This window comes from Hyaena hyaena, unplaced genomic scaffold (genome assembly GCF_003009895.1).
Source record: "Hyaena hyaena isolate Hyena2069 unplaced genomic scaffold, ASM300989v1 scaffold_1566, whole genome shotgun sequence".
Lineage (NCBI taxonomy): Eukaryota > Metazoa > Chordata > Mammalia > Carnivora > Hyaenidae > Hyaena > Hyaena hyaena.
The window spans coordinates 188784-211180 of record NW_024082200.1 but is presented as its reverse complement, the minus strand read 5'-3'; the positions used below and the strand labels follow the sequence as shown (position 1 = coordinate 211180).

The 22397-nt window shown below is 33.2% G+C and overlaps 1 long non-coding RNA gene across 1 annotated transcript; it reads left to right on the top strand.

Annotated features, from left to right (window-relative positions):
* The first annotated feature begins 8170 nt into the window (after positions 1 to 8170).
* On the top strand, positions 8171 to 21764 carry LOC120226035. The gene is made up of 2 exons (XR_005526927.1): positions 8171 to 8420; positions 21574 to 21764. It is a non-coding gene; the product is annotated as an uncharacterized LOC120226035 (long non-coding RNA).
* The last annotated feature ends 633 nt before the right edge of the window (positions 21765 to 22397 follow it).

Sequence of the window (22397 nt, the reverse complement as noted above, 5' to 3'; positions counted from 1 at the left end):
CATGCAGGTGGCTTTACATCATTTATTTCAGCCTTAGAAGCTAAGCACAATAATACAAAACACCCTTATTAATGATGTGATATTTAATTTTTAATGGTATATCCTTTTTTCTCACAAAAGAAAAGTAGTTCATACAGCTTTAATAATCTTATTAAGGCTCATATCCTAAAAGAAAATCAGTGTTTCTTTTTTATATATATTTTTAATCTTTATTGATGTTTGAGAGAGAGAAAGAGAAAGAGAGAGAGAATGCTGAGGAGAAGAGAGAGGGAAACACAGAATCTGAAGCAGGCACCAGTCTCTGAGCTGTCAGCACAGAGCCTGATGCGGGGCTCAAACTCACAAACCTGATCATGATCATGACCTGAGCCGAAGTCAGAAGCTTAACCAACTGAGTTACCCAGGCACCCCTCAGTTTTTCTTTTCAGATGGGTAAATTTAGAGACGTTAAATGTTTTTTCTCCTCATAACAACACAGTAACAGAGTTGGGAATATAACTCTGAAACCTTGATTCCCAGCTCCCTGTTTTCATCAATAAAACACAGTCAACACCCTGTTCTCTTGCTCTGATTACTGTATTTGCATGCCCCAATTCTCCCATTAAATCTAAATTGTATTTGTATTTAAATCTAAATTGTATTTAGCATCTGCAGCAGAAGGCTTTTATTTTTAAATTATTTCTAAGAGCTCTGAGGAGAGGTTACTGGAATTCTGTTTTGAGAGCACAGGTTAAAAGTTAGGGCAAAGGTTAAAGGACTAACCACAGGTCACACAGACTGCTATTGCCAGTGTAGAGAAGAAATTATTGGCTATCATTTCCTCTATATTTTTGTATAGAATTTTTCATAGTAAAGTATTTAAAATGACACCAAAAATGACATAGTATAAAGAAAACCAGGTATCTATTTGCCTACTCTTTAACGTGAAGAGCTAATTATCTTTTACCTAATTCTTACCTTTTTCAAACCCCATGTAGCTCCTGGCAATAGTCTCATATGCATGCAAGTAATGACTATAGTGTATTGAAGAACTTCAAAAAAATTAGTAAAGAGTTGAGCTTACATTTTGTCTTAGTATAGATGTGCTAACTATTGACATCAGTATACTCAGTTCTTGAGTACACATGAGATCACTAGTTGTTAACATGGAAGACACTGGATAAGACTGAAATGAAAACATGATCCTGTGAAATTACCCACTAATTCAGAATATTAGTATGTTGCTAGGAAACTGAAACTAATGCCAACAATTCAGAAATGTCTGTTCTAGAGCCGACAATGGGTAAGGAATAAGTTAAAGCTCAGAATTTAATACCAAAAGGTAAATAAGACTATAGGTTTCACTAAGTCTTGGTAAATGGAACTTTCAATTAGAATAGAGCAATGAAATGGCAGAATTTGTACAAAATGTAGAAGGAAAAATGGGGAAGATATTTTACATGAGCATATATCTTATGCAAGAAGATATAATATTTTCAGAAATTTAAGCACGAGAATGACACAATTAATTTTCATATTCTTAGAATAGCATAACATGTGATTAGAGAGTGGAAAACAGGAGTCAGAAACCAATTTGGAGGTTTTCCAGTAAGAGATAATAGATGTATAAACTAATCCAGTGACATGGCCAAAGGAAAGACCATATATGAGAGATGAGGAGGAAGAATTAATTAGAAATCCAAGACTCAAGGAGTCTGCTCTAGAACAATGGGTGGATCGTGGCTTCACTTATCAAGATAGAGAATGTGTAAAATCTGTTGCAAAGACCATGAAATTTATAAATTTTGCTTTGACATAGCTGTGGGACATTTAACATGACCATCAGTCAATAGGAAAATCATGCCTCAATCTCAATAAGGAAGTCAGAGGAGAGATACTCTTAATACTGAAGTTTTTGAGATATAAGATAACCCATAGGGACTTTTCCAAATAGGAAGAGATTCACAGATTGGACCTTTGGAAATTCCACATATAACCAATTAAGCACTTCTTTGTGATTAGTGTTTAAAGGATTAAATATAGCACCAAAAATAGGCTTATGTCAAACACTTTGAAACTCAGAGAAGGAAATATTTTTGTTATGCACTCTGTTTTGGTAAATTAGGGAATTTTTCCTTAATATTGGAGGATGTCTTCTGAAATAGGAACTGGACTTAACTTAATGCCCTCAAAAGCGTAATTCAGAACAATTAAATAACTTTTTAATAAACTGGCCTGTGACAAATAAGATAGCTTTTTTTAGGTAGAAACAAATTCCCAGACACCCAAACTGTGTTTGACATATATGAAACACACAGTAACACAGTAAACAATTTTTTAAATGGATAAGAATGATCACTTTGCTGAGAGTTGTAAATGTCCTCTAAAATGGATTTTGTCCAGTCTTAGATGACTCTAAAATTTTACATTTTTCCATGTTTTTGGAAAACTTTAAGTGTAAGGGTTTATGTGAAGATAAGTTTTCCCTCTAGATATAGATTCATAAATTTAATCATCCTTTTCTGAGAAAATAGTTCATCAAAGTGTGTTTGAGGCTACTTTGTCAAATATAATCTGCAAATCTAATTAGACATTTACACAGAACTACCACTTTGCCAGTATCTCTGCTTTCTACAGGATTGGTTTCCTAAATATTTTTAGAGAAATTTTAGGTTTACAATAAAATTTAGAGGAAAGTTCACAGATTTCTCACACACCTGATGTCCCCCACACATGCATAGCCTCCTCTTTTAATAACATTACTCACCAGATTAGCACATTTACACCAAGGATGAACCTGCATTGGCACATTATAATTACCCAGAATTCATAGTTTTCCTTAGGGTCCACACTTGGTTTTGTACAATCTAGGGGTTTGGTCAAATGCATTATGATGTATATTTATTATTATTACATCATACAGAGTATTTTCACTGCCTAGAAGTCCTCTGATTCATCTTTCCCTCTACTTCTCACCTCTGGTAACCACTGATCTTTTTATTGTTTCCATAGCTTTGCCTTTTCCAGAATGTTACTTAGTTGGAATCATATCATATAGTTGGTACATAGCCTCAGATGGGCTTCTCTCACTTAGAAACATACATGTAAGATTCCTGGTATCTTTTCATGGCTTGATTGCTCATTTATTTTTAGTACTTAATAATATTCTATTATATGGATATAGCATAGACTATCATCCATTTATTAATGGATGTCTTGGTTGCTTCCAAATTCTGAAAATTATGAATAAAGCTGCCATAAACATCTGGGTGCAGATTTTTCTAGAGTAAGTACGAAGGAGTATGGTTGTGGGATCATATGGTAAGAGTATATTTAGTTTTGTAAGAAGCTGCCATATTATTTTCCATATTGGCTATACCATTTTGCAGTCCCACCAGCAATGTAGTTTTCATCAATATTTTAAGATTTTGTTCTTTTATTCTACTGTTTTCTTTGCCGCTTTTGTATCCATACAGAATCACAGTGCTGAACATGGCTAGAAATGTCACTGATTAGTCAGTCTTCCTGGATTTGGGCAGAATAGTGATTAGATAATTTTGGACTAATGAGGTCATAAAAAGTTTAATCAGAGCAATTTCAGGACTTGTTAGCTACATGATTTGTAAGTGTTATACACTTTTATAAGAGTAAAGTACATAGGGACATGTATTTGCTTTGCTCCAAAACCCTATCCCTATCCTATTTTAATTATTTTTTTTAAATACTAGCTTACTTTTACATAGAACTTAATATGTATGTGTGCAATTTCTCCTAATATTAAACTGTATGTATCATTCTAAAATTTATTTCCTTTTACCTGACTTTTTCTTACTGATCATCCAATATACATTTTCTTATTTTATTCTCTATGAAAATGCATCACATGTTAGGCTCATTTTTCTTTGAAATTGTGATTTTTTTAATTTTAATTTTTTAAAAATATTTTTTGTAATTGAAGTATAATTAACATACAGTTTTAGATTCGTTTTGGGTATACAATATACTGATTTAGCAATTCTATACATTATTTAGAGCTCATCAGGATAAGTGTTCTCTAATCTCCTTTATACATTTTGCCCAGGCCTGCAACCCACCTACCTCCCTTCTGGCAGCCACAGTTTGTTACCTGTATTTAAGAGTCTTGTTTTTTGTATGTCTCTTCTTTTTTATTTGTTTGTTTCGTTTCTTAAATTCCACATATGAGTGAAATCCTGTGGTGTTTCTCTTTCTCTGATGGACTTATTTCACTTAGCATTATACCTTCTTTATCTTCCCATATTGTTGCAGATGGCAAGATCTCATTCTTTTTTTAAGGCTGAGTAATATTCTTTATCCATTTTATTTATTCATTCATCTATGGATGGACACTTGGGTTGTTTCCATATCTTGTCTATTGTAAATAATGCTGCAATAAACATAGAGGTGCATATATCTGTTGGAATTAGTGTTTTCATTTTTTGGGGGTAAATACCCAGTAATAGAATTACTGGATCATATGGTAATTCTCTGTTTAAATTATAAAATATTTGATTTGATTTTTTTAATATTTAAAATTTTCCATACTGTTTTTCACAGTGGGTGCACCAATTTGCATTCCCTCCAATAGTGTGCAAAGGTTTCTTTCTGTCCACGTCTTTACCAACACTTGCTATTTCTTGTGTTTTTGATTTTAGATTTCTGACAGGTATAAGGTGAATCTCATTGTAGTTTTGATTTGCATTTCCCTGATAATTAATAATGAACATTTTTTCATGTGTCTGTTGGCCATCTGTGTGTCTTCTTTCTGTTCAGATCCCCTGCTCATTTTTAATCAGATTATCTGTGGTTTTTTGGTGTTGGGTTATATAAGTTCTTTATATATTTTACATGTTAACACCTATCAGATATATCATTTGCAAATATCTTTTCCCATTTTGACATGATACTATATATAGAAAACCCTAAAGACTTCACCGAAAAGCTATTAGATCTGATAAAGGAATTCAGTAAAATCTTGGGATACAAAATTAATATACAGAAGTCTCTTGATGTCTATATACTAATAATGAAGTATCAGAAAAGGAAGTTGAGAAAATAATCTCAGTTACAATTGTACCAAAAATAATAAAATACCTAAAGATAAACTAAAGAGGTGAAAGATCTATATTCTGAAAACCATAAAATGTTGATGGAAGAAATTGAAAAGATGACACAAACAAATGGAAAAATATTCCATGCTCATGGATTGGAAGAACTAATATTGTTAAAATATCCATACTACCCAAAGTAGTCTACAGACTTAATGCAATCCTTATCAAAATACCAACAACATTTTTTCACAGAACTAGAACAAATAATCCTAAAATTTGTACGGAACCACAAAATGCCCTGTATAGCCAAAGCAATCTTAAAAAAGAATAAAGCTGGAGATATCACAATCCCAGATTTTAAGATATATTCCAAAGCTGTGGTAATCAAAACAATATGTCACTGGCAAAAAAAATAGACACATAGATCAATGGAACAGAATAGAGAGCACAGAAATATAATCATCCTTATATAGTCAACTAATCTATGACAGAAGAAACAAAAATATACAATGGGAAAAAGATGGATCTTCAACCAGTGGTGCTGTGAAAACTGGACAGCAACATATAGAAAAATGAAACTGGACCACTTATACCAGAGAAAAGAATAAACTCAAAATGGCTCAAAGACCTAAATGTGAGACCTGAAACTATAAAACTCCTAGAAAAAAAGATATATGGTAATCTGTTGGGCATTGACCATAGAAACATTTTTCTATATACATGTCTTCAGTAAAAGGAAACAAAAGCAAAATTAAATGATTGAGACTACTCCAAAATAAAAAGCTTTTGCACAGTGAAGGAAGCCAAAAAAAGGAAGCCTACTGAATGGGAGAAGATATTTATAAATCATTTTTTCTTTATTAAGTTTTCAATGCTATTATAGTTGCTTCTAAATTAAAATGATGTTTATCATTCTTTAAAGGTATATTTCCCCTGTGTTTTCTGAAATCCAATATTAACATGTAAAACACATTTTTTTTATTGCAGTAGAGAAACACTGTTCTTAAAATGTGGTACAATCTTATGTTTCCTGGATGCAGATGGACAGAATATATGAAAAATTTCAGCAATAATTACAGCTGAAGTTTTGACACTGAGCATGCATGATAGTCATTTGAGGGGCAAATCTAAATTAAAATTTCTAGTAAGATAAAGGTGAGCTTTCCTAAGCAAATGAGTTAATAAAGAAACACTGGGTTCTTCCATAATATTGATATGATGGCCAATTAGTAAGATATATTTTCTTTGAGTTCTTGTGAGACTTTGTAGTTCAGTATCCTAACATGCTAATGGAACAGTAGAAATAGAATATATCTCATTTGACTCTGCATAGTACAATGTATAAAGGACCCTCCATCCCTAATATTCAATTTAATGGTAGGAATACATACTTTTTTGTTCTGTTCATACAGATCCAAATACTGTTCAGTTATTACCAGTTATTTTGTGCTTGGAATTGGTACATTTGTGTTGAGAATATATGCTATCAGTTAGAATTATAAAGGTAAATTGGTCAAAGGTATTAAAGACATAATATAATCAGTACATGTTCAACATATATTTAATACATATGTATTAAGCATTGCCTATATAATGTGTACATGAAGGAAGAAAATTACCAGGTTAGGTTACCCAAAGTATTAGCTTCAAGTTAGAGATGGTTTTAGGTCATATGTTGAACTGATATTAAAATACAATTAATCATACAATGGGCAAGCTCTTTTCCTTTGTCTCTCATCTTCTGGTTATCATCAAAGGGAATGTTTCAGTTTGATGCCCTTCTATCTTCATTTCCTCTATAGTATTGGCAAATATATATATATGTATATATATATATTTGTATGTATATATATGTTTATATACTTCTATATATTTATATATGAATATAATTTTATGTATAATACATGTGTATGTGTGCATACTATTTTAATGAAAGCAGCAGCATCAGTCTAAGAGCTTGAAGTAGACAACAATGTCACTCCAATTTAATAATGGGATTTTTTTTGGTCATTTTTATTTTGGACTTTCTAATTAAAGTAAGAGATAGGATTTTCCTTTAAGATAAATTGATTTAGGCTAAAAAGCAAAACTTCAAAGGTAAAGGAACATTAACCAAGCAGGTGATACACCAGTATGGTAAAACTTGTGGATTGTCACACAAATGGGTAAAGTTGGCAAGTACTGGAAATTTGTATCCTTTGGTCTGGTAGATAATCATTTGGGTTATTTTGCATTGGACAGACTTCCTGAATATTCCTTTCATTATACCTCTATTCTTTTTTTTAAATGTTTCTTTTATTTTTGAGAGAGAGAGAGTGTGTGCAAACAAGTGCATGCAAGTGGTAGAGGGGCAGAGGAGGAGGGGGTCAGAAAATCTGAAGCAGGCTTTGTGCTGACAGCAGACAGTCTGATGTAGGCCATGAGATCATGACTTGAGCTGAAATTGGACACTTAAGCAATTAAGCCACCTAGGTGCCCCTATACTTCTAAGTGGTGTTTTATACTACTGATTATATAGGGACAGTGATTATTACTATCCTGGAAGCCTGCATTATTTTAAGGTTTGTGTAGAAAGACAAAATGAAGAGGAAAAAATTGAGAGCTGGACTTTCACTCTAATGCATTTTTTATCAAACACGAGAGTAGAATATGCCCCATGGCCTTGCTCTATGATGCACTACCTTATCGTTGTGGGTTTTGCTCCTTTTTTGGGTAAAAATCAGAGGGTACTTTGGGCACTTTCAGAGGGTAGATATGGCAACTTTGGATGATATAAGTTATATTTACAGGTATATATTACTTCAGGTTATGGATGTGCTTCTGAATCAAAAAATTGGCAAAAAAAAAAAAAAAGGAATCAAGCACTTAACAAATCAAGCCTCCGTAGATACTTAGTGATTGTTTTTTCTGCTCCATAATGTAAGAGAACAATGCTTTTTTAATTTAATCATGAAGATAATCAATGACCTGCTATGCAAATGTAAGGTATTATTATAATTATATATCACCAGCCTTCCTTTTGTGATGTTGATCATTGTTCTTTCCCCTGCTCCTTAGCCCATAGTTTCTCATATGTGTTCTCTTACATTTATGCTTTCTATTTCCTGATGAATGCAGAAGCTTGACAAGAAGCTATGAGGATATTGGTATTTGGCAGAGGGCCCTCTCCTTTCCCTCTCTTTGCTGGAACTCTCTCTTAAGGAACTTCTCCTGGTTTTACTGCCTTGGGCATGGCCCTGTCAACATCATCTGTTCTGTTATTTTGAAGTAAGGGAAGCTAAAGTTTGACAAGAAGAGTCAAGATCTCAGAGGCAAAAACTGAGAGCACTTTTTCCTTTCTTTGAACCTTGTGGCATATGGGTGAAACTTGGGGTAAGTGTAATTTGGAAACATCTCATTCAAATTTCATGACACAGCTAAATTATCATGTTTCCTCTGAAGCCTTTTCTGATCTTCCCGGGAAGATTAATAGATCCTAGACCCTAGATATTGGGTTCTCATTACACTTATATTAAACTTTTCTTATAGTGCATACTACATTGTACCAATTTCCTATGTTTCAGCTTGTCTTTTGCAACTGATTTTCTAAAAACAAGAAATCTGTTTTCTTTATTTCTATCACATCAGCACCCTACTCAGTGTCTGCTACATAATAAGCACTCACATTTTTGGGAATTAAAATGTGGGAAAGAAGGAAGAATAGATGAAAGAAAGGGAGGGGAAAGGGAAGAAAAATGAGTGAATTTTCTTCATCCTTTGGAATGGATGATTTTGTTTTTATCTTCTCTGAGTGTAGAGCTGTAATTTAAACCTAGCTTTTAGGCCAAGAATATTTAACAAGGATATATTACTCTTCCAGATGGCAAGATAATTGTGATAACCATTGGTCAAAAGATATAAAATGTTTCTTCAATATAATCCATTTTGACTCCAGGTTTTCCCTTAGTTTTAAAAATAATCTTTGTTTTTCTTAAGTGCTATGTTTGTGATATGCTAAACATATATAAGTGGCAGTCTCAAAATGTTTTAATCACTTTGTCTATGGGATTATTTTTGTTTTCTAGCTTCAAAGTGCCAAAAAAAAAACCTTATATATATTTATGTATTTAAAAATTTAGACAAATTTTTCTTCTGATTTGATATCTGGGGACTCATCTTACTCTTGTACTGCAATTGAAGTCAAGCAAGTCACTAAGCATTTCTAAGAAAAAATCCTATGTGAATAAGTAGCTTATATTTTTATTTCACTTTTTCCAATTTTAAGCCACTGCACTACACATAATAAGGTATTTCCAGGTCAAGAGTTCCCCTACTGAATTTCTTGCTACAGTTTTTACTGAGATAAAAACTTAATATTTACCCTCTCTCCTCAGGTAGGTGGTTTTCAAACTGAATATAATAAAAAAAGAAGGAAGAGAAAGAGGTAGGGAGAGAGGAAGAGAAGAAGAAAATAGGGAAGGAACTATTTATTTAGGTTTTTACAGCAGAAAACAGGAAATGTTTTAGAGACAAACCTCTAATGTTTGGAAAAAATAATCAGAGTGGGGAAAACCTTACACAAACATAGAAGTCTAAGCAGAATATTTATTTTTCTGCTATGTTCTAAGAACCTTTAAAGAATGGCCTTATTTTTTTCTTATTGTACAACATTCATTCACCATCTTCTATACCCATCACATTTGATGTTTAAAAGTTTTTTTGTTTTCCTCTTATGATTTTAGTACATTCTCATTAAAGCTGCTTTATCAACACTGAATGATGGTCTTCATCAGAGAGCTAATCATGTATAAAACACTGTTATTTCTTTGAAGTCAGGACCATGTATTTTTAATCTTTTTATTTAAGACTTAATAAGGTAGTAGACATATAATATTTGGTGAAAAATGCATAAATGATTGATGTATGAATGACAAAGATCAAATTCAATATAAAACAGCTGCCTAAGTATTTAACTTAGTTAAAAATCATAAATTTTACTATGTGCCTGCCATGAGTTACATACACACTGAATCCAATACTCTAAGTTACATAAAATTAGTAACTTTCTCACTGTAAAAAACATTTTTTAATATCAGCCACATATTCTATCATGGCATTTTAAGTAATCATCAATTTTGCCTAGTTGATATCATTGTATGTACAATTACTAATAATGCTGTGATTAACCTCACTAATTGTTTTTGTTTTTTTGTTTTTGTTTTTGTTTTTGACTTGTTCAGTTTGCAGAAACTCAAAAAGGAAAAATATCTTTATGTGAAACTTAGTATCAGGAAAATACAGCATTTTTTCACTGATACTAGCAGAGGCTTCATAATTTTAGTTATATGTGGAGCTTGAAATAATCTCATTTAAGCTTGAAAATTGTTAGTTTTTTAGGCTCTGACTATTGAGGAACCAGATGTCAAGGTGGCCAATTAGGACAATGTGCCAAATTGAAAGTAACATTCAAGACTTTATTCATGTACTGTGATAGAGCAAGCAAGGGCAAGAAGTATCACTGGCTCTTTAGTATTTCATTTCTTTCCATGGATCAGAGATAAGAGTCAGTTGGATTAGGACAGACAGAGTAAACCATCTTATTATCAAGGAGCCCTAAACAAAAGCTTATCAACTTTTTATAGGCTTCTCTGTGTGTGCACATGTATCTGTGAGGGATAGGAGTGGAAATGTACTGAGTTAAAGTGGAGAAAATTACCTTAACCAAAGCCCTCAATAAGGAGGTTTTTGAATGGAGGTGCCTATGTTAGGAATGAAATATGAATATGAGCATGTCTGGCTGTTCCAAGGATAAGGGATTGAGTCCTTGGCTGCAGTTCCTTCCAGAAAACTGCAGTGCACTGGCTGGGCGCCAGCTTTGGTGTGGGAAGGGCAAATTTTTTCAATGCGACTTGAGAGTCAAAGCTTTGTTATCACCCATGGGTTGGCCAGAAAGATTACCCATAGGATTTTGGCCCAGGGCCAGAGTCCTCACTGACTCACCATCTTCCCTTAGCTCTTCAGCACTGAGGATTGTGCTGGGCGTCCACACTAGCCCCTTTCTGTTAGTGTCTCTCTACCTGGAATTCTACAGCACTCTGGCTCATAAATATTATTCCTTTCAATACACTTTGTTATCATCTAGATAGTTGATCTCATGATCAATCCCCCTCTGCCTCTGTTAACTTTCATTTCCACTTCTAATCAGTCATGTGCCACAAGTAACAGAATAAAGTATTATCCCTGAGTTCACTCAATACTGTTCAAAATCAAAATATCCTCACTTGTCATCTGTTGCCTTTCTTCCTCTCATGCACAAAATATTGATATTGATATTTTAGAATATTAGTCTCTTAAATTATTAAATAGTCCCCACATAGTGGCTAACTGGTGCTTTATTTTACCCCCAACTTAATTACCTGAATTCTGTTACTTCCATTCTATTGACATCCTCCCTTGCTCTGACCCACCCCTTTCTTGGCATTCTAGAACCAAGCCCTACATTATCCTCACAGTTTTCTGTCCTTTGCTCCTGCTTCTGGGCTACAGTGTTTGCTGGAACTATCAAACTTGGCTTACTATAAGTTTGCGCTGTCCAACCATAACTTGGATGTGAATATTTGCTTGGCAACCCTCTTGTTCATTCCTCATTGTATTTCTGGCTCTCTCTCTTCAATTGCAGACCCAGGCTTTAGCCTCCCATTACTTATACTTCCTACACCTCTCTTTACAGCTGACAACTTTCTCTATTCCTTTAATGAGATGTGAGGCCTCCAACTACCTTCTAAGTACCTCTTGTATATCTTTATAATTCCCTGTAAGAGAAGAAGAGGTGTTTTTATTTTTCTTTAAAAGTAACACAACATATCTGTAATAATGTATTATAGCATAACAGTAAAGAGCATGGGCTTTTTAGAGGAAAAAAAAGAATTCAGTTACTATATTCATGTCCATATTAAAATCTAATATGATGAAGTAAAAGAGTCTGTATTTGCAGTCAAATCTGAAATAGCCTCAAAAAAGGTGAAAAAGAAGTCAGAATATCCTCATTTGTCAAATATATGGAACAATTGTTTTTAAGACACTTGAATTAGGTTATAAAAGATGACCTAAGAAAGACAAGAAACAAATGTGATAAGCCCTACAATTCCCTAAGCTTAGTGCCTTGAGAGAGATTCCAGGCTATAGCTCAGAGAAGAGGAATTCAGGTAAAAACAGCTAACTCTCTGACTTGAGACAATGAGTCATGAGGTCAAAATAACTGATACATGGTTTGAAAGAGTACCAGAGTGCTACATGAAGACAAAAAAAATCCTTGAGATTTACAGAAAATCTCTGCCAGGTACTCAGCTGTGTAGTGATCAGTGCATGCCTGTGAATAGCAGCTTGAGGCTAGAGCGAATAGGGAGCACTGCCTCTGTGCTCTTATAGGGCTGGGAATAGTGCTTCCTCCCACTTGCCTAAAAAGAAACTAAATTACAGAGCATTGGGTAGAATAATCACAAAGATCTTTCTTCAGTTGTGGGGAATAATTAGCCCTAGCTGGGGCACTGCTCAGGACTCACCTATTGAATATAAAAACAAGACCCAAAAGAATACAAACTGTTTCCAAGTAATAAAATTATGTCTTACAATAAAGCTCAAGGATATTTATAAGAATTCAAAGATATCTTGCATCCAAAAAGGTGAAATTCACAAAGAATATTGCCCAATTAAATACTACCACATAGGCAAGAAAGCAAGGAAACATGGCCCACAGTGAGAATAATCAGTAAATTGAAATGGAGTCAGTATAGACACAGATGTTAGAATTAGTAGACAGTGTCATTAAAATAATTAATATAACTATATTACATGAGATCAAAGTTAAGTAGAAATATGGAAGATATAAAAAAGACCAAAGTCAGAATTGATCTAAATTAAGTGAAAAGATCATCACTGAGATGCTGGGACTTCAAGAAGCCCAATGTGTAAAATCAGAGTCTCTAAATTGAGGAGTAGGGAAATGAGCCTACAGATCCAAGCTCAATCAATCCCAAAACAAAAACCATGTAGAAAATGAAGCTAAAGTATCTGATGATCAAACTCCTCAAAACTTGCAGTGAAAATAAAATTGTAAAATCACTCAGAACAAAAAAGAGCACATGTTATAGAAGGAAACAAATTAAAGATGACAACAGAATTCTCCATGAAAACAATGCAAGCAAAAAGAAAATACAGCAATACTCTGAAAGTATAGAAGGAAAAAAAAAACCCTGCCAATCTAGAATTCTATACCTAGCAAAAATGTATTTAAAGAGTGAAAGTGAAATAATATGTTTAGACAACAAAAACTGAAAGAATTCATTACCAGGTGACTCACATTATAAGAAATATTAAAAGAAATTCTTTGGGTAAGACAAAAATGATACAAAACAGAAGTCTGAATGTACATAAATGAATGAAGAACACTGAGAATGGTAAAGTATATGGCAATAATAGCATTAAAGCCAGAAAGGGAGAACAAAATTATACTATTCTTAGATTCTTATACTCTGCAGGAAGTCATATATCACTTGGAGATGTACTTTGACAAGCCAAAGATATATACTATAAACTGTAATGCAACCACTAAACCAAAAAAAAAAGTTATATATAATAGGATAATAAGAGAATTAAAAAGGAATAAAAAATGCTTAGTGACTCCAGAAGACAATTGAAAAGAGGAAAAAGAAACAAGGAGAGGTGAGACAAATAGAAAACAAATAGAGAGATGAACTTAACCATATCAATACTCATATAACATGTAAATGATCTAAATATTCCTATTTGAAGTCATAGATTGTCATATTTGGTTTTTTAAAAAAAGAAAAAGCCAGATTCAACTACATGCTACCTATTAGAAATTCACTTACAATTAAAATGTGCCACAAAAAAACCTCCAGAATAGTTGATTTCACTGGTAAACTTTTACCAAATATTTAAGGAAAAAAATAATATCAGTTCAATTTAAACTTTTTGGGAAATTAAAAAAGAAGGAATACTTTTAAACCCATTGAGTGAATAAGGCCAGTGCCAATGATAGATGTTATCATTGCCATATATATGGGAGGAGTTATAAAATCTATCTGGGATGATTAGGAAAGCTTAAATTTTCTCCCAGTAAAAGCTTATTGAATTTACATTTCTTTTCATTGTCAACAAAATGATTTACCTTCAAATAATGCCTAGTATCTTTCCTATTAGTACTGTAAGCAATATATTTTAACCAAGAAACTGTCAGCACAGGAATAAATATTAAAATGCATTGTGAACAGAATGTCTGATGTGAATCCATTAAAAATCTATAAAATAATTCTAAAATCTTTATTTACTTTTTGTTTACTGAGAAGCCTTTTAAAGGCTATTGTAAAAATGAAGTAATTTTTCTTGATAAAAGTTTTGTATATCATTTCTTTAGTGCAAGTTGCTCCAATTATCATTTAGCTAATGAACTCTTCAAATTTCATTTGCATAATTGGTTCCAATTTTGACAAGGAGAATGTATCCTGCTGTGATAAAAGCATCATCGTACTCACCAGTACAGTGATGATTATCTCGTTTGAAATCAGCATGGACACACCACTGAACAGACAGGCAGAAACACTGGCTTGTCATTCCAGGTTTCTAACACCCTAGCTTTCTTTCTGCTTACAAAGACTGGAATTCAAAACAAGACTGACTATACACAGTGTTAAGTTTTCAACTAGCGATGGTGGTGCCTGGGTGGCTCAGTCAGTTAAGCATCTGATTCTTGTAGGCTCAGGTCATGATCTCATGATTGTGAGATCAAGCACCACATCAAGACTTCATGCTGAGGATGAAGTCGGCTTGGGATTCTCTCCCTCTCTCTCTGCCCCACCTCTGTTCATGAGTGTGTAAGTGCATGTGCTCTTTTGCTCTCTCTGAAACAAACAAACACGATTACAACTAGAGATGAAGATTTCACCTGAATGCATCTTCAGATGAATAGAATGCGTTCTGGTAGTGTAAAATGAACTACCTTCTTTTCAGATTTGAGGATATTTTTTATTTTATTATTTATTTAGTGGTGACTCTTAGATCTCTATTTCCATAGCTCTAACTCTGCTCCTGAATTCCATTACCATCCATTAAATTGCCTACTAGACTTCTTACCTGGGTGTCTTGTACTATGCTAACCTCTGTACTAAACACTTTATATACCTTATCTCATCCTTTATAACAGTCTTATAAAGGAAAATTATCATCTTTATTTAGAAAAGAGAAAAAATAAGATCACAAGTACATTCTCAAGGTCACATAGCTAGTAGAGGAAGGACATCAAATTCAAATCAAATAACTGTGAGTCTAAAGCTATTTTATACTGTCTCCAACTTAATTACATTGTAGAATGAATCTGACTTAAAATTGTGCTGCTAGACCAAATAGTGCAAAGATCGATATCTACCTTAAAAAAGAATATTCAACCATCCTATACTCTTTATATTGATGAATAGCACAACATACTTTCAGTAAAACGAATATACAGATGCATTTTCTGCCTTCCTCCAATGCAGTAGTGGAAACCACACCAATCAGTTTGAAAAGGCTGTGCTTGGAGATTTTCCTTAAAAAGAAGTTAGCTGTATTGCATGGACTAAAAAGGTGATTAGGTTAAGCAGATGATCAGGCAAAAATAATCTAAAACTGATCACTCTCTTAGACCTGGAGTATATTTAATAATTTTACAGACCCCTACATTACAATATGGTGAATCAGAATGATTATACAGGAATGAAAAACTGATCCAGATCAACTCTTCTTCTGTATCTTGATCTGTGTTGTTTATACGCAACTAGATTCATGTATTATATAAAACTTACAGGTCCATGAAATATCACTGAATTTGACTGTTATAGTAAGGAGTCAAAGGATAAAGCCAAGTTAATATTTATTTCTCATTAACATTATTAAACCCAGTTTCCTTCTTGAATTGCTGTGTGATATGACTAATGTGATATGACAAAATCAGTGATAACAATATTTCCTATATAACACAGTTAATCACGTTTCAGTAAAGCAACGTTTCACTAATTATTTGTTCATTGATTAGGTAAGTTAATATAAGAGTTTCAACTATTACTGGATTGAAACTAGCCATTATAACAAATTAGAGGAATATGTAAAGTAAAAAATACATTTGAAAAACAATCAAGAACTTATTATAAATCAAAGCTCCAGTTTCATGAGAGTTTGGGGAATTTGACATTTATTAAATGCTGATGATGTGCTGGTATAGTGCGCAAAATGCTTACTATGCTTTTTTACATTTATCCAACAAGGTTTACTGAGTGCCTACTAAGCTGTACACATTGTGTTCCAGACATGTTGCTGGTTAAGAGATCTGTGATAGCAGTGATATTTTGTCCATTTTTCTCCCTTGAAAATAAACTGAACATTGAAGCTTGAGTTGGATTAAACAGTTCATGTCAAAAAATTTGACCTGTGTTTATTTGGTTCCAAGTATATCTTCTCAAATCCTGCACAATGCTGTCTTCTACATTCATAGAAGTTTTCCTTATCAGACATTGAAATCAGGATAAAGAGCATGGTTTCTAGAAGAGGGAAGAAAAAGGATTTGGTTTTAATTTCTGGTTACATGAATCATTAACTTTCTAATCACTGGAAAGTCCAGCCTCATAGCCCTATTTCTTAACTGGTATAATGAGTAATAAAACTCCCAACTTAGATGGCTCACAGTGATTATTACATGAAACAGTATATGTAAAGCTGTGGCATATTATCTTGTACTGAGGGAAAAAGGCATTTGTTGTATTATTTTAGATGATTGGTGCCGTCTTCATTCTTTTCTCAGCATATAGCATGATGTCTTTTATGTTGTGGACACAAGAAATGCTTGTAGACTGAATAATTAATAAATGAGTGAATCAATGCATATAAGGCATCCAAAAGGCCATGTGCCTCCCATGATAGTTTGCTCATTCAAATAGTAAAGATATGCTCCCACATTGTCAGTGTTCTTTCTTGCCTGTTTTTTCTGAATGATTCCTACTATGAGATAATTAATATTCCTTTACCTTTTATTTATAATGGTATGTCATGTCAGAGCATTTAGCAGGAGCTGAGTAAATACAAACCACACCCAAACTAGGACAAGAGAGAATGATACATTAATCTAGAGTAAAAAATCTCTCTTACTAAATCAAGATTAACAGAGATGTTTAAATGGACTCTGATTTTAGCTAGAACAAATAATCCTAAAATTTGATTGGAACCACAAAAGACCCGAATAGCCAAAGCAACCTTAAAAGCAAAAAGCAAAGCTGGAGGCATCACAATTCCAGACCTCAAGTTATATTACAAAACTTTAGTGATCAAAATAGTATGGTACTGGCACAAAAATAGACACAAGCTCAATGGAACAGAATAGAAAGCCCAGAAATGAACCCACAACTATATGGCCAATTAATCTTCAACAAAGTGGGAAAGAATAGCCAAAGGGAAAAAGACAGTGTCTTCCACAAATGGTGTTGGGAAAACTGGAAGCAACATGCAAAAGAATGAAACTGGACCACTTTCTTACATCATACATGAAGATAAATGCAAAGTGGATTAAAGACCTAAATATGAGGCCTGAAGCCATAAATACCCTAGAACAGAACACAGGCAGTAACTTCTTTGACATCAGCCATAGCAACTTCTTTCCAGATATGTCTCCTGAGGCAAGGAAAACAAAAGCAAAATTAAACTATTGGGACTTCATTAAAACAAAAAGCTTCTACACACTGAAGGAAACAATCGGTAAAACTAAAAGGCAGCCTACAGAATGGGAGAAAGTATTTGCAAATGACATACCAGATAAAGGGTTAGTATTCAAAATATAAAAAAAAAAAACTTTTAAAACTCAATACCTCAAAAAATAATAATCCAATTTTAAAAATGGACAGACAACATAGATTATTTTTTCCAAAGAAGACATACAGTGGGCCAACAGATACATGAAAAGATGCTCAACATCACTCATCATCAGGGAAATACAAATCAAAATTACAATGAGATACCACCTCACACCTGTCAGAATGGCTAAAATTAACAACATAAGAAACCAGAGGTGTTAGCGAGAATGTGGAGAAAGGGGAACCCTCTTGTACTGTTGATGGGAATGCCAACTGGTGCAGCCACTTTGGAAAAGAGCATAGAGATTCTTCAAAAAGTTAAAAGTAAAACTACCCTGTGATCCAGCAATTTTGTTACTAAGTACTTACCCAAAGAATACGACAATACTAATTCAAAGGGATACATGCATCCCAATATTTATAGCAGTATTATTTACAATAGCCACACTATGGACACAGCCCCAGTGTCCATCAACAGCTGAATGGATAAAGAACATATAGTATGTATGTATTTATGTATGTATGTATGTATGTATGTATGTATGTACGTATGTGTGTGTCTGTGACTCAGCCATAAAAAACAATGAGACCTTGTCATTTACAACAACATGGATGGAGCTAGAGAGTATTTTTAAGTTTATTTACTTTGAGAAAGAGAAAGAGAGAGATTACAAGCAGAAGAGGGGCAGAGAGAGAAGGCGACAGAGGATCTGAAGCAAGTACTGTGCAGACAGGAAACTCATGAACCATGAGATCATAACCTGAGTTGAAATTAAGAGTCACTTAGCTAATTGAGCCACCCAGGCACCCCTAGACCTAGAAAATATCATGCTGAGTGACATAAAGGAGTCAGAGAACGACAAATAACATGAAATATGTTCATGAATATGAAATATGAAATAATATTTCACTCATAAGTGGAATTTAAGAAACAAAACAAATGACCTTGGGGATGGGGGGAAGAGAGGGAGGCAAACCAAGAAACACACTCTTATGTATAGAGAACAAATTGATGATTTCCAGAAGGGAGGTGAATAGGGGGATGGGTTAAATATGTGATGGGATTAAGGAGTACACTTGTTGTAATGAACACAGGGTGATGTATAGAAGTGTTAAATCACTATATTGTATGCCTGAAACCAGTATAGCACTGTATGTTAAGTAAGTGGAATTTAAATAAAAACTTTTAAAAATCAGCTCTGATTTTATAAAATAATCCATACAAAAGCATACTTAAATTTTTTTTCAGTTCTTCTTAAGTCAATCTATAGATTCAATGCAATCCTAAACAAAATCTCTGCAGGTATTTTGTAGATATCAACAAACTGATTCTGAAGTTTATATGAAGAGACAAATCCAAAATAGTCATGTCTGTAGTGAAGCAGAAGAACAAAGTTGAAAGATGGACACTACTAAACTTTAAGACTCATTATAAAGCTGCAGTAATCAAGTCAATGCAGTATTGGTGAAAGAATAGACAAATATATCAAAGGAACAAAATAGAGAGCCTAGAAATAGACCTACTTAAATATAGTCAACTGATCTTTAACAAAGGAGCAGAGGCAATAGAATGGAACAAAGACAGTCTTTTCAACAAATGGTGCTAGAACACCTGGACATCATGCAAAAAAAAAAAAAAAAATCTAGACAGAGAACTTACACCTTTCAAGAAAACACACTCAAAATGGATCACAGACCTAAATATAAACTACCAAACTATAAAACATCTAGAAGATAACAGAGAAGAAAACCTAAATGATCTTAGGTATGATGATGCTTTTTTAGATACAACACCAAAAGCATGATGCTTAAAAAAATAATTGATAAGCTGTGCTTAAAACTTTGCATGCTGTGAAACTGAAACTTAAAAACTTCTGTTTTAAATGAAATTAAAACTTTCTGTGCTGTGAAAGGCACTGTCAAGGAAATTAGAAGGCAAGCCACAGACTGGGAGAAAATATTTGCAAAAGACATATCTGATAGAGGACTGTTATTCACAATATAGATAGAACTCTTAAAATTCAACAATAAGAAAACATAAACCTAATTTTTAAAAATGGACAAAAGATCTTAAGAGATTCCTCACTAAGGAAGATATACAGATGGCAAATAAACATATGAAAACGTGCTCCGCATCATGTGTCACCAGGGAAATGCAAATGAAAACAACAATGAAATACCACTATAGACCTATTGAAATGGACAAAATCTGGAACACTCATAACACCAAATGCTGATGAGGATGTGAAGCAACAGGAACTCTTCTTGATTGCTGGTGGGCATATAAAATGCTATCGCCATTTTGGAAGACAGTTTGGCAGCTTCTTCCAAAACTAAATATACTCTTACCATAAGATGCAGCAGTCATATTCCTTGGTATTTACTTTACCCAAAGAAATTGACAACTTATCTCCACATAAAAACCTAAACATAGAAGTTCATGACAGATTAATTTATAATTGCCACAACTTGGAAACAACCAAGATGAATAAGTAGATCATAGGGGATATTTTAAAGCAGTGAAATATACTCTATATGATACCATAATAATGAAATGCATGTCATTATACAGTTGTCCAAACCCATAGAATATACAACAGCAAGAGAGAACTTAAAGGTAAACTATAGGCTTTGGGATTCTAATGTGTTAATAAAGGTTCATCAATTGTGACAAATGTACCACTATGGTATCTGATGTTGATAATTCGGGGAAGCTATGCATGTGTTGGGGCAGGGATTATATAGGAAATCTCCATATTCTCCCCTCAACATTGCTGCAAACCTAAAACTGCTTTTAAAAATACTCTTAATTTTTTTAATAAAAAGAAAACTTTCAACAAATAAACATATTCTGTTCTTGGAATAGATATTCTAACCCATAGGTAAAACAAATTTGCTTTATAGACAGGTATGATACAAAAGAAGTATTCAGATAAATACAGAATTATTTTAATACAAATAGGCACAAAATTATGCATGGAGGAATTGAAATAGAAAAAATACTATTATTTTAGGAAATGGGTATTGAAGTTCTAGTGACATATTATTGGGAAGTATTTGTATATAACCTTTTCTATAAACCTATAAGACTAATTTTACTTTAGAGCCTATGGAACCTCCAATGTTATTTTACACTGCTAACATACTATGTACAGGTTTTTCAGAATTAAAAAGAAAAGTTTAAGATATCTAATTTATGTTTTGTTGATCTTTTTACAAGTCTTGACAAATCATGGTAGATTAGATTGTTGTGCAAAATATGTACTGACCTTTCTTCACCTCCATGGCATATATGTACTGACCTTTTACTTTAGGCTCTGCCATTTGACTTTCTTTGGCCAATAAAATTTGGATAGAAGCAATGCTATACCAGTTCCATACCTATGGTTTAAGACTAGGATTACCAGATTTAGCAAGTAAACTACAGGATGTTCAGTTAAATTTGAAATTCAAATAAATAATAACTATATCTTAGATAAATATGTCCCAAATATTTTATATAAGCATGCCCCAAATGTTTTATGCCCCATATATTTTCTTATGCTGAAAGTGCTTGTTGTTTTTCTGAATTTTGAATCTAACTAGACATGCTATATTTTATCTGGCAACTGTTTTTAAGAGCCATTGAATATTTTCACTTGTCCTCTTTCCAGTGCCATAAGAAGAATACATCCTGGCTAGCCAGCTGGTTCCAGGGAGATGAGAAGTTTGTAGATTAGTCTGAGAGTTAACCTACAGATTAGAGCTGCTTAGATGAAATTCATCAAATCAGCTCATCTACCTACTCATTCAAACTGTAGATATGTAGGCAAAATAAAATGCTTATTGTTATTTGTCACTGAAATGTTTGTGGTTATTACATAATGATAGTAGACACATATACAAGTTTTCAGAAAATAAAGAGAGTAAAGAGAACATTTGTATCATTTTCCCACAGAATTAGTCACTTCAATGGCTTTTTCTACATTGATCAAAGTTTTCATGTATATATACTCTTTAGTAGATATTTTAAGTTTATACCCAGGTAAAATTTGTCCATTCAGTAACACAGAATAGTATACCATCTCTGTGGCAATTTCAAATTATCATTGCTTGACTACTGTACCTGAATCTGTTTTCACATCATGCCTTTCTCCTGTCCTTACCCATTTTCTATCACACATAGACCAACTGTTCACACTGAGAAGTCTCATTCATTTATCACTAAACTCAATGAATATTTACTTATATCTTGTTAATTATTTGTTACTGCCTAACAAATTATTTGAAAATTTAGTAGCTTAAAAATCATCATAGCACAATATCTGTGGATCAGAAATCTGGAAACGGCTTAACAAAGTCCTTTGCTTCAGGATCTCTCATAAGCTATAATCAATGTGTTTGCTAAAGTATTTTCACCAAAACACTCAACTGGAGCAGGATTCTGCTTCCAGGGTTATTCACATAGCTGCTGATAGGATTCAGTTCCTCATGTGCT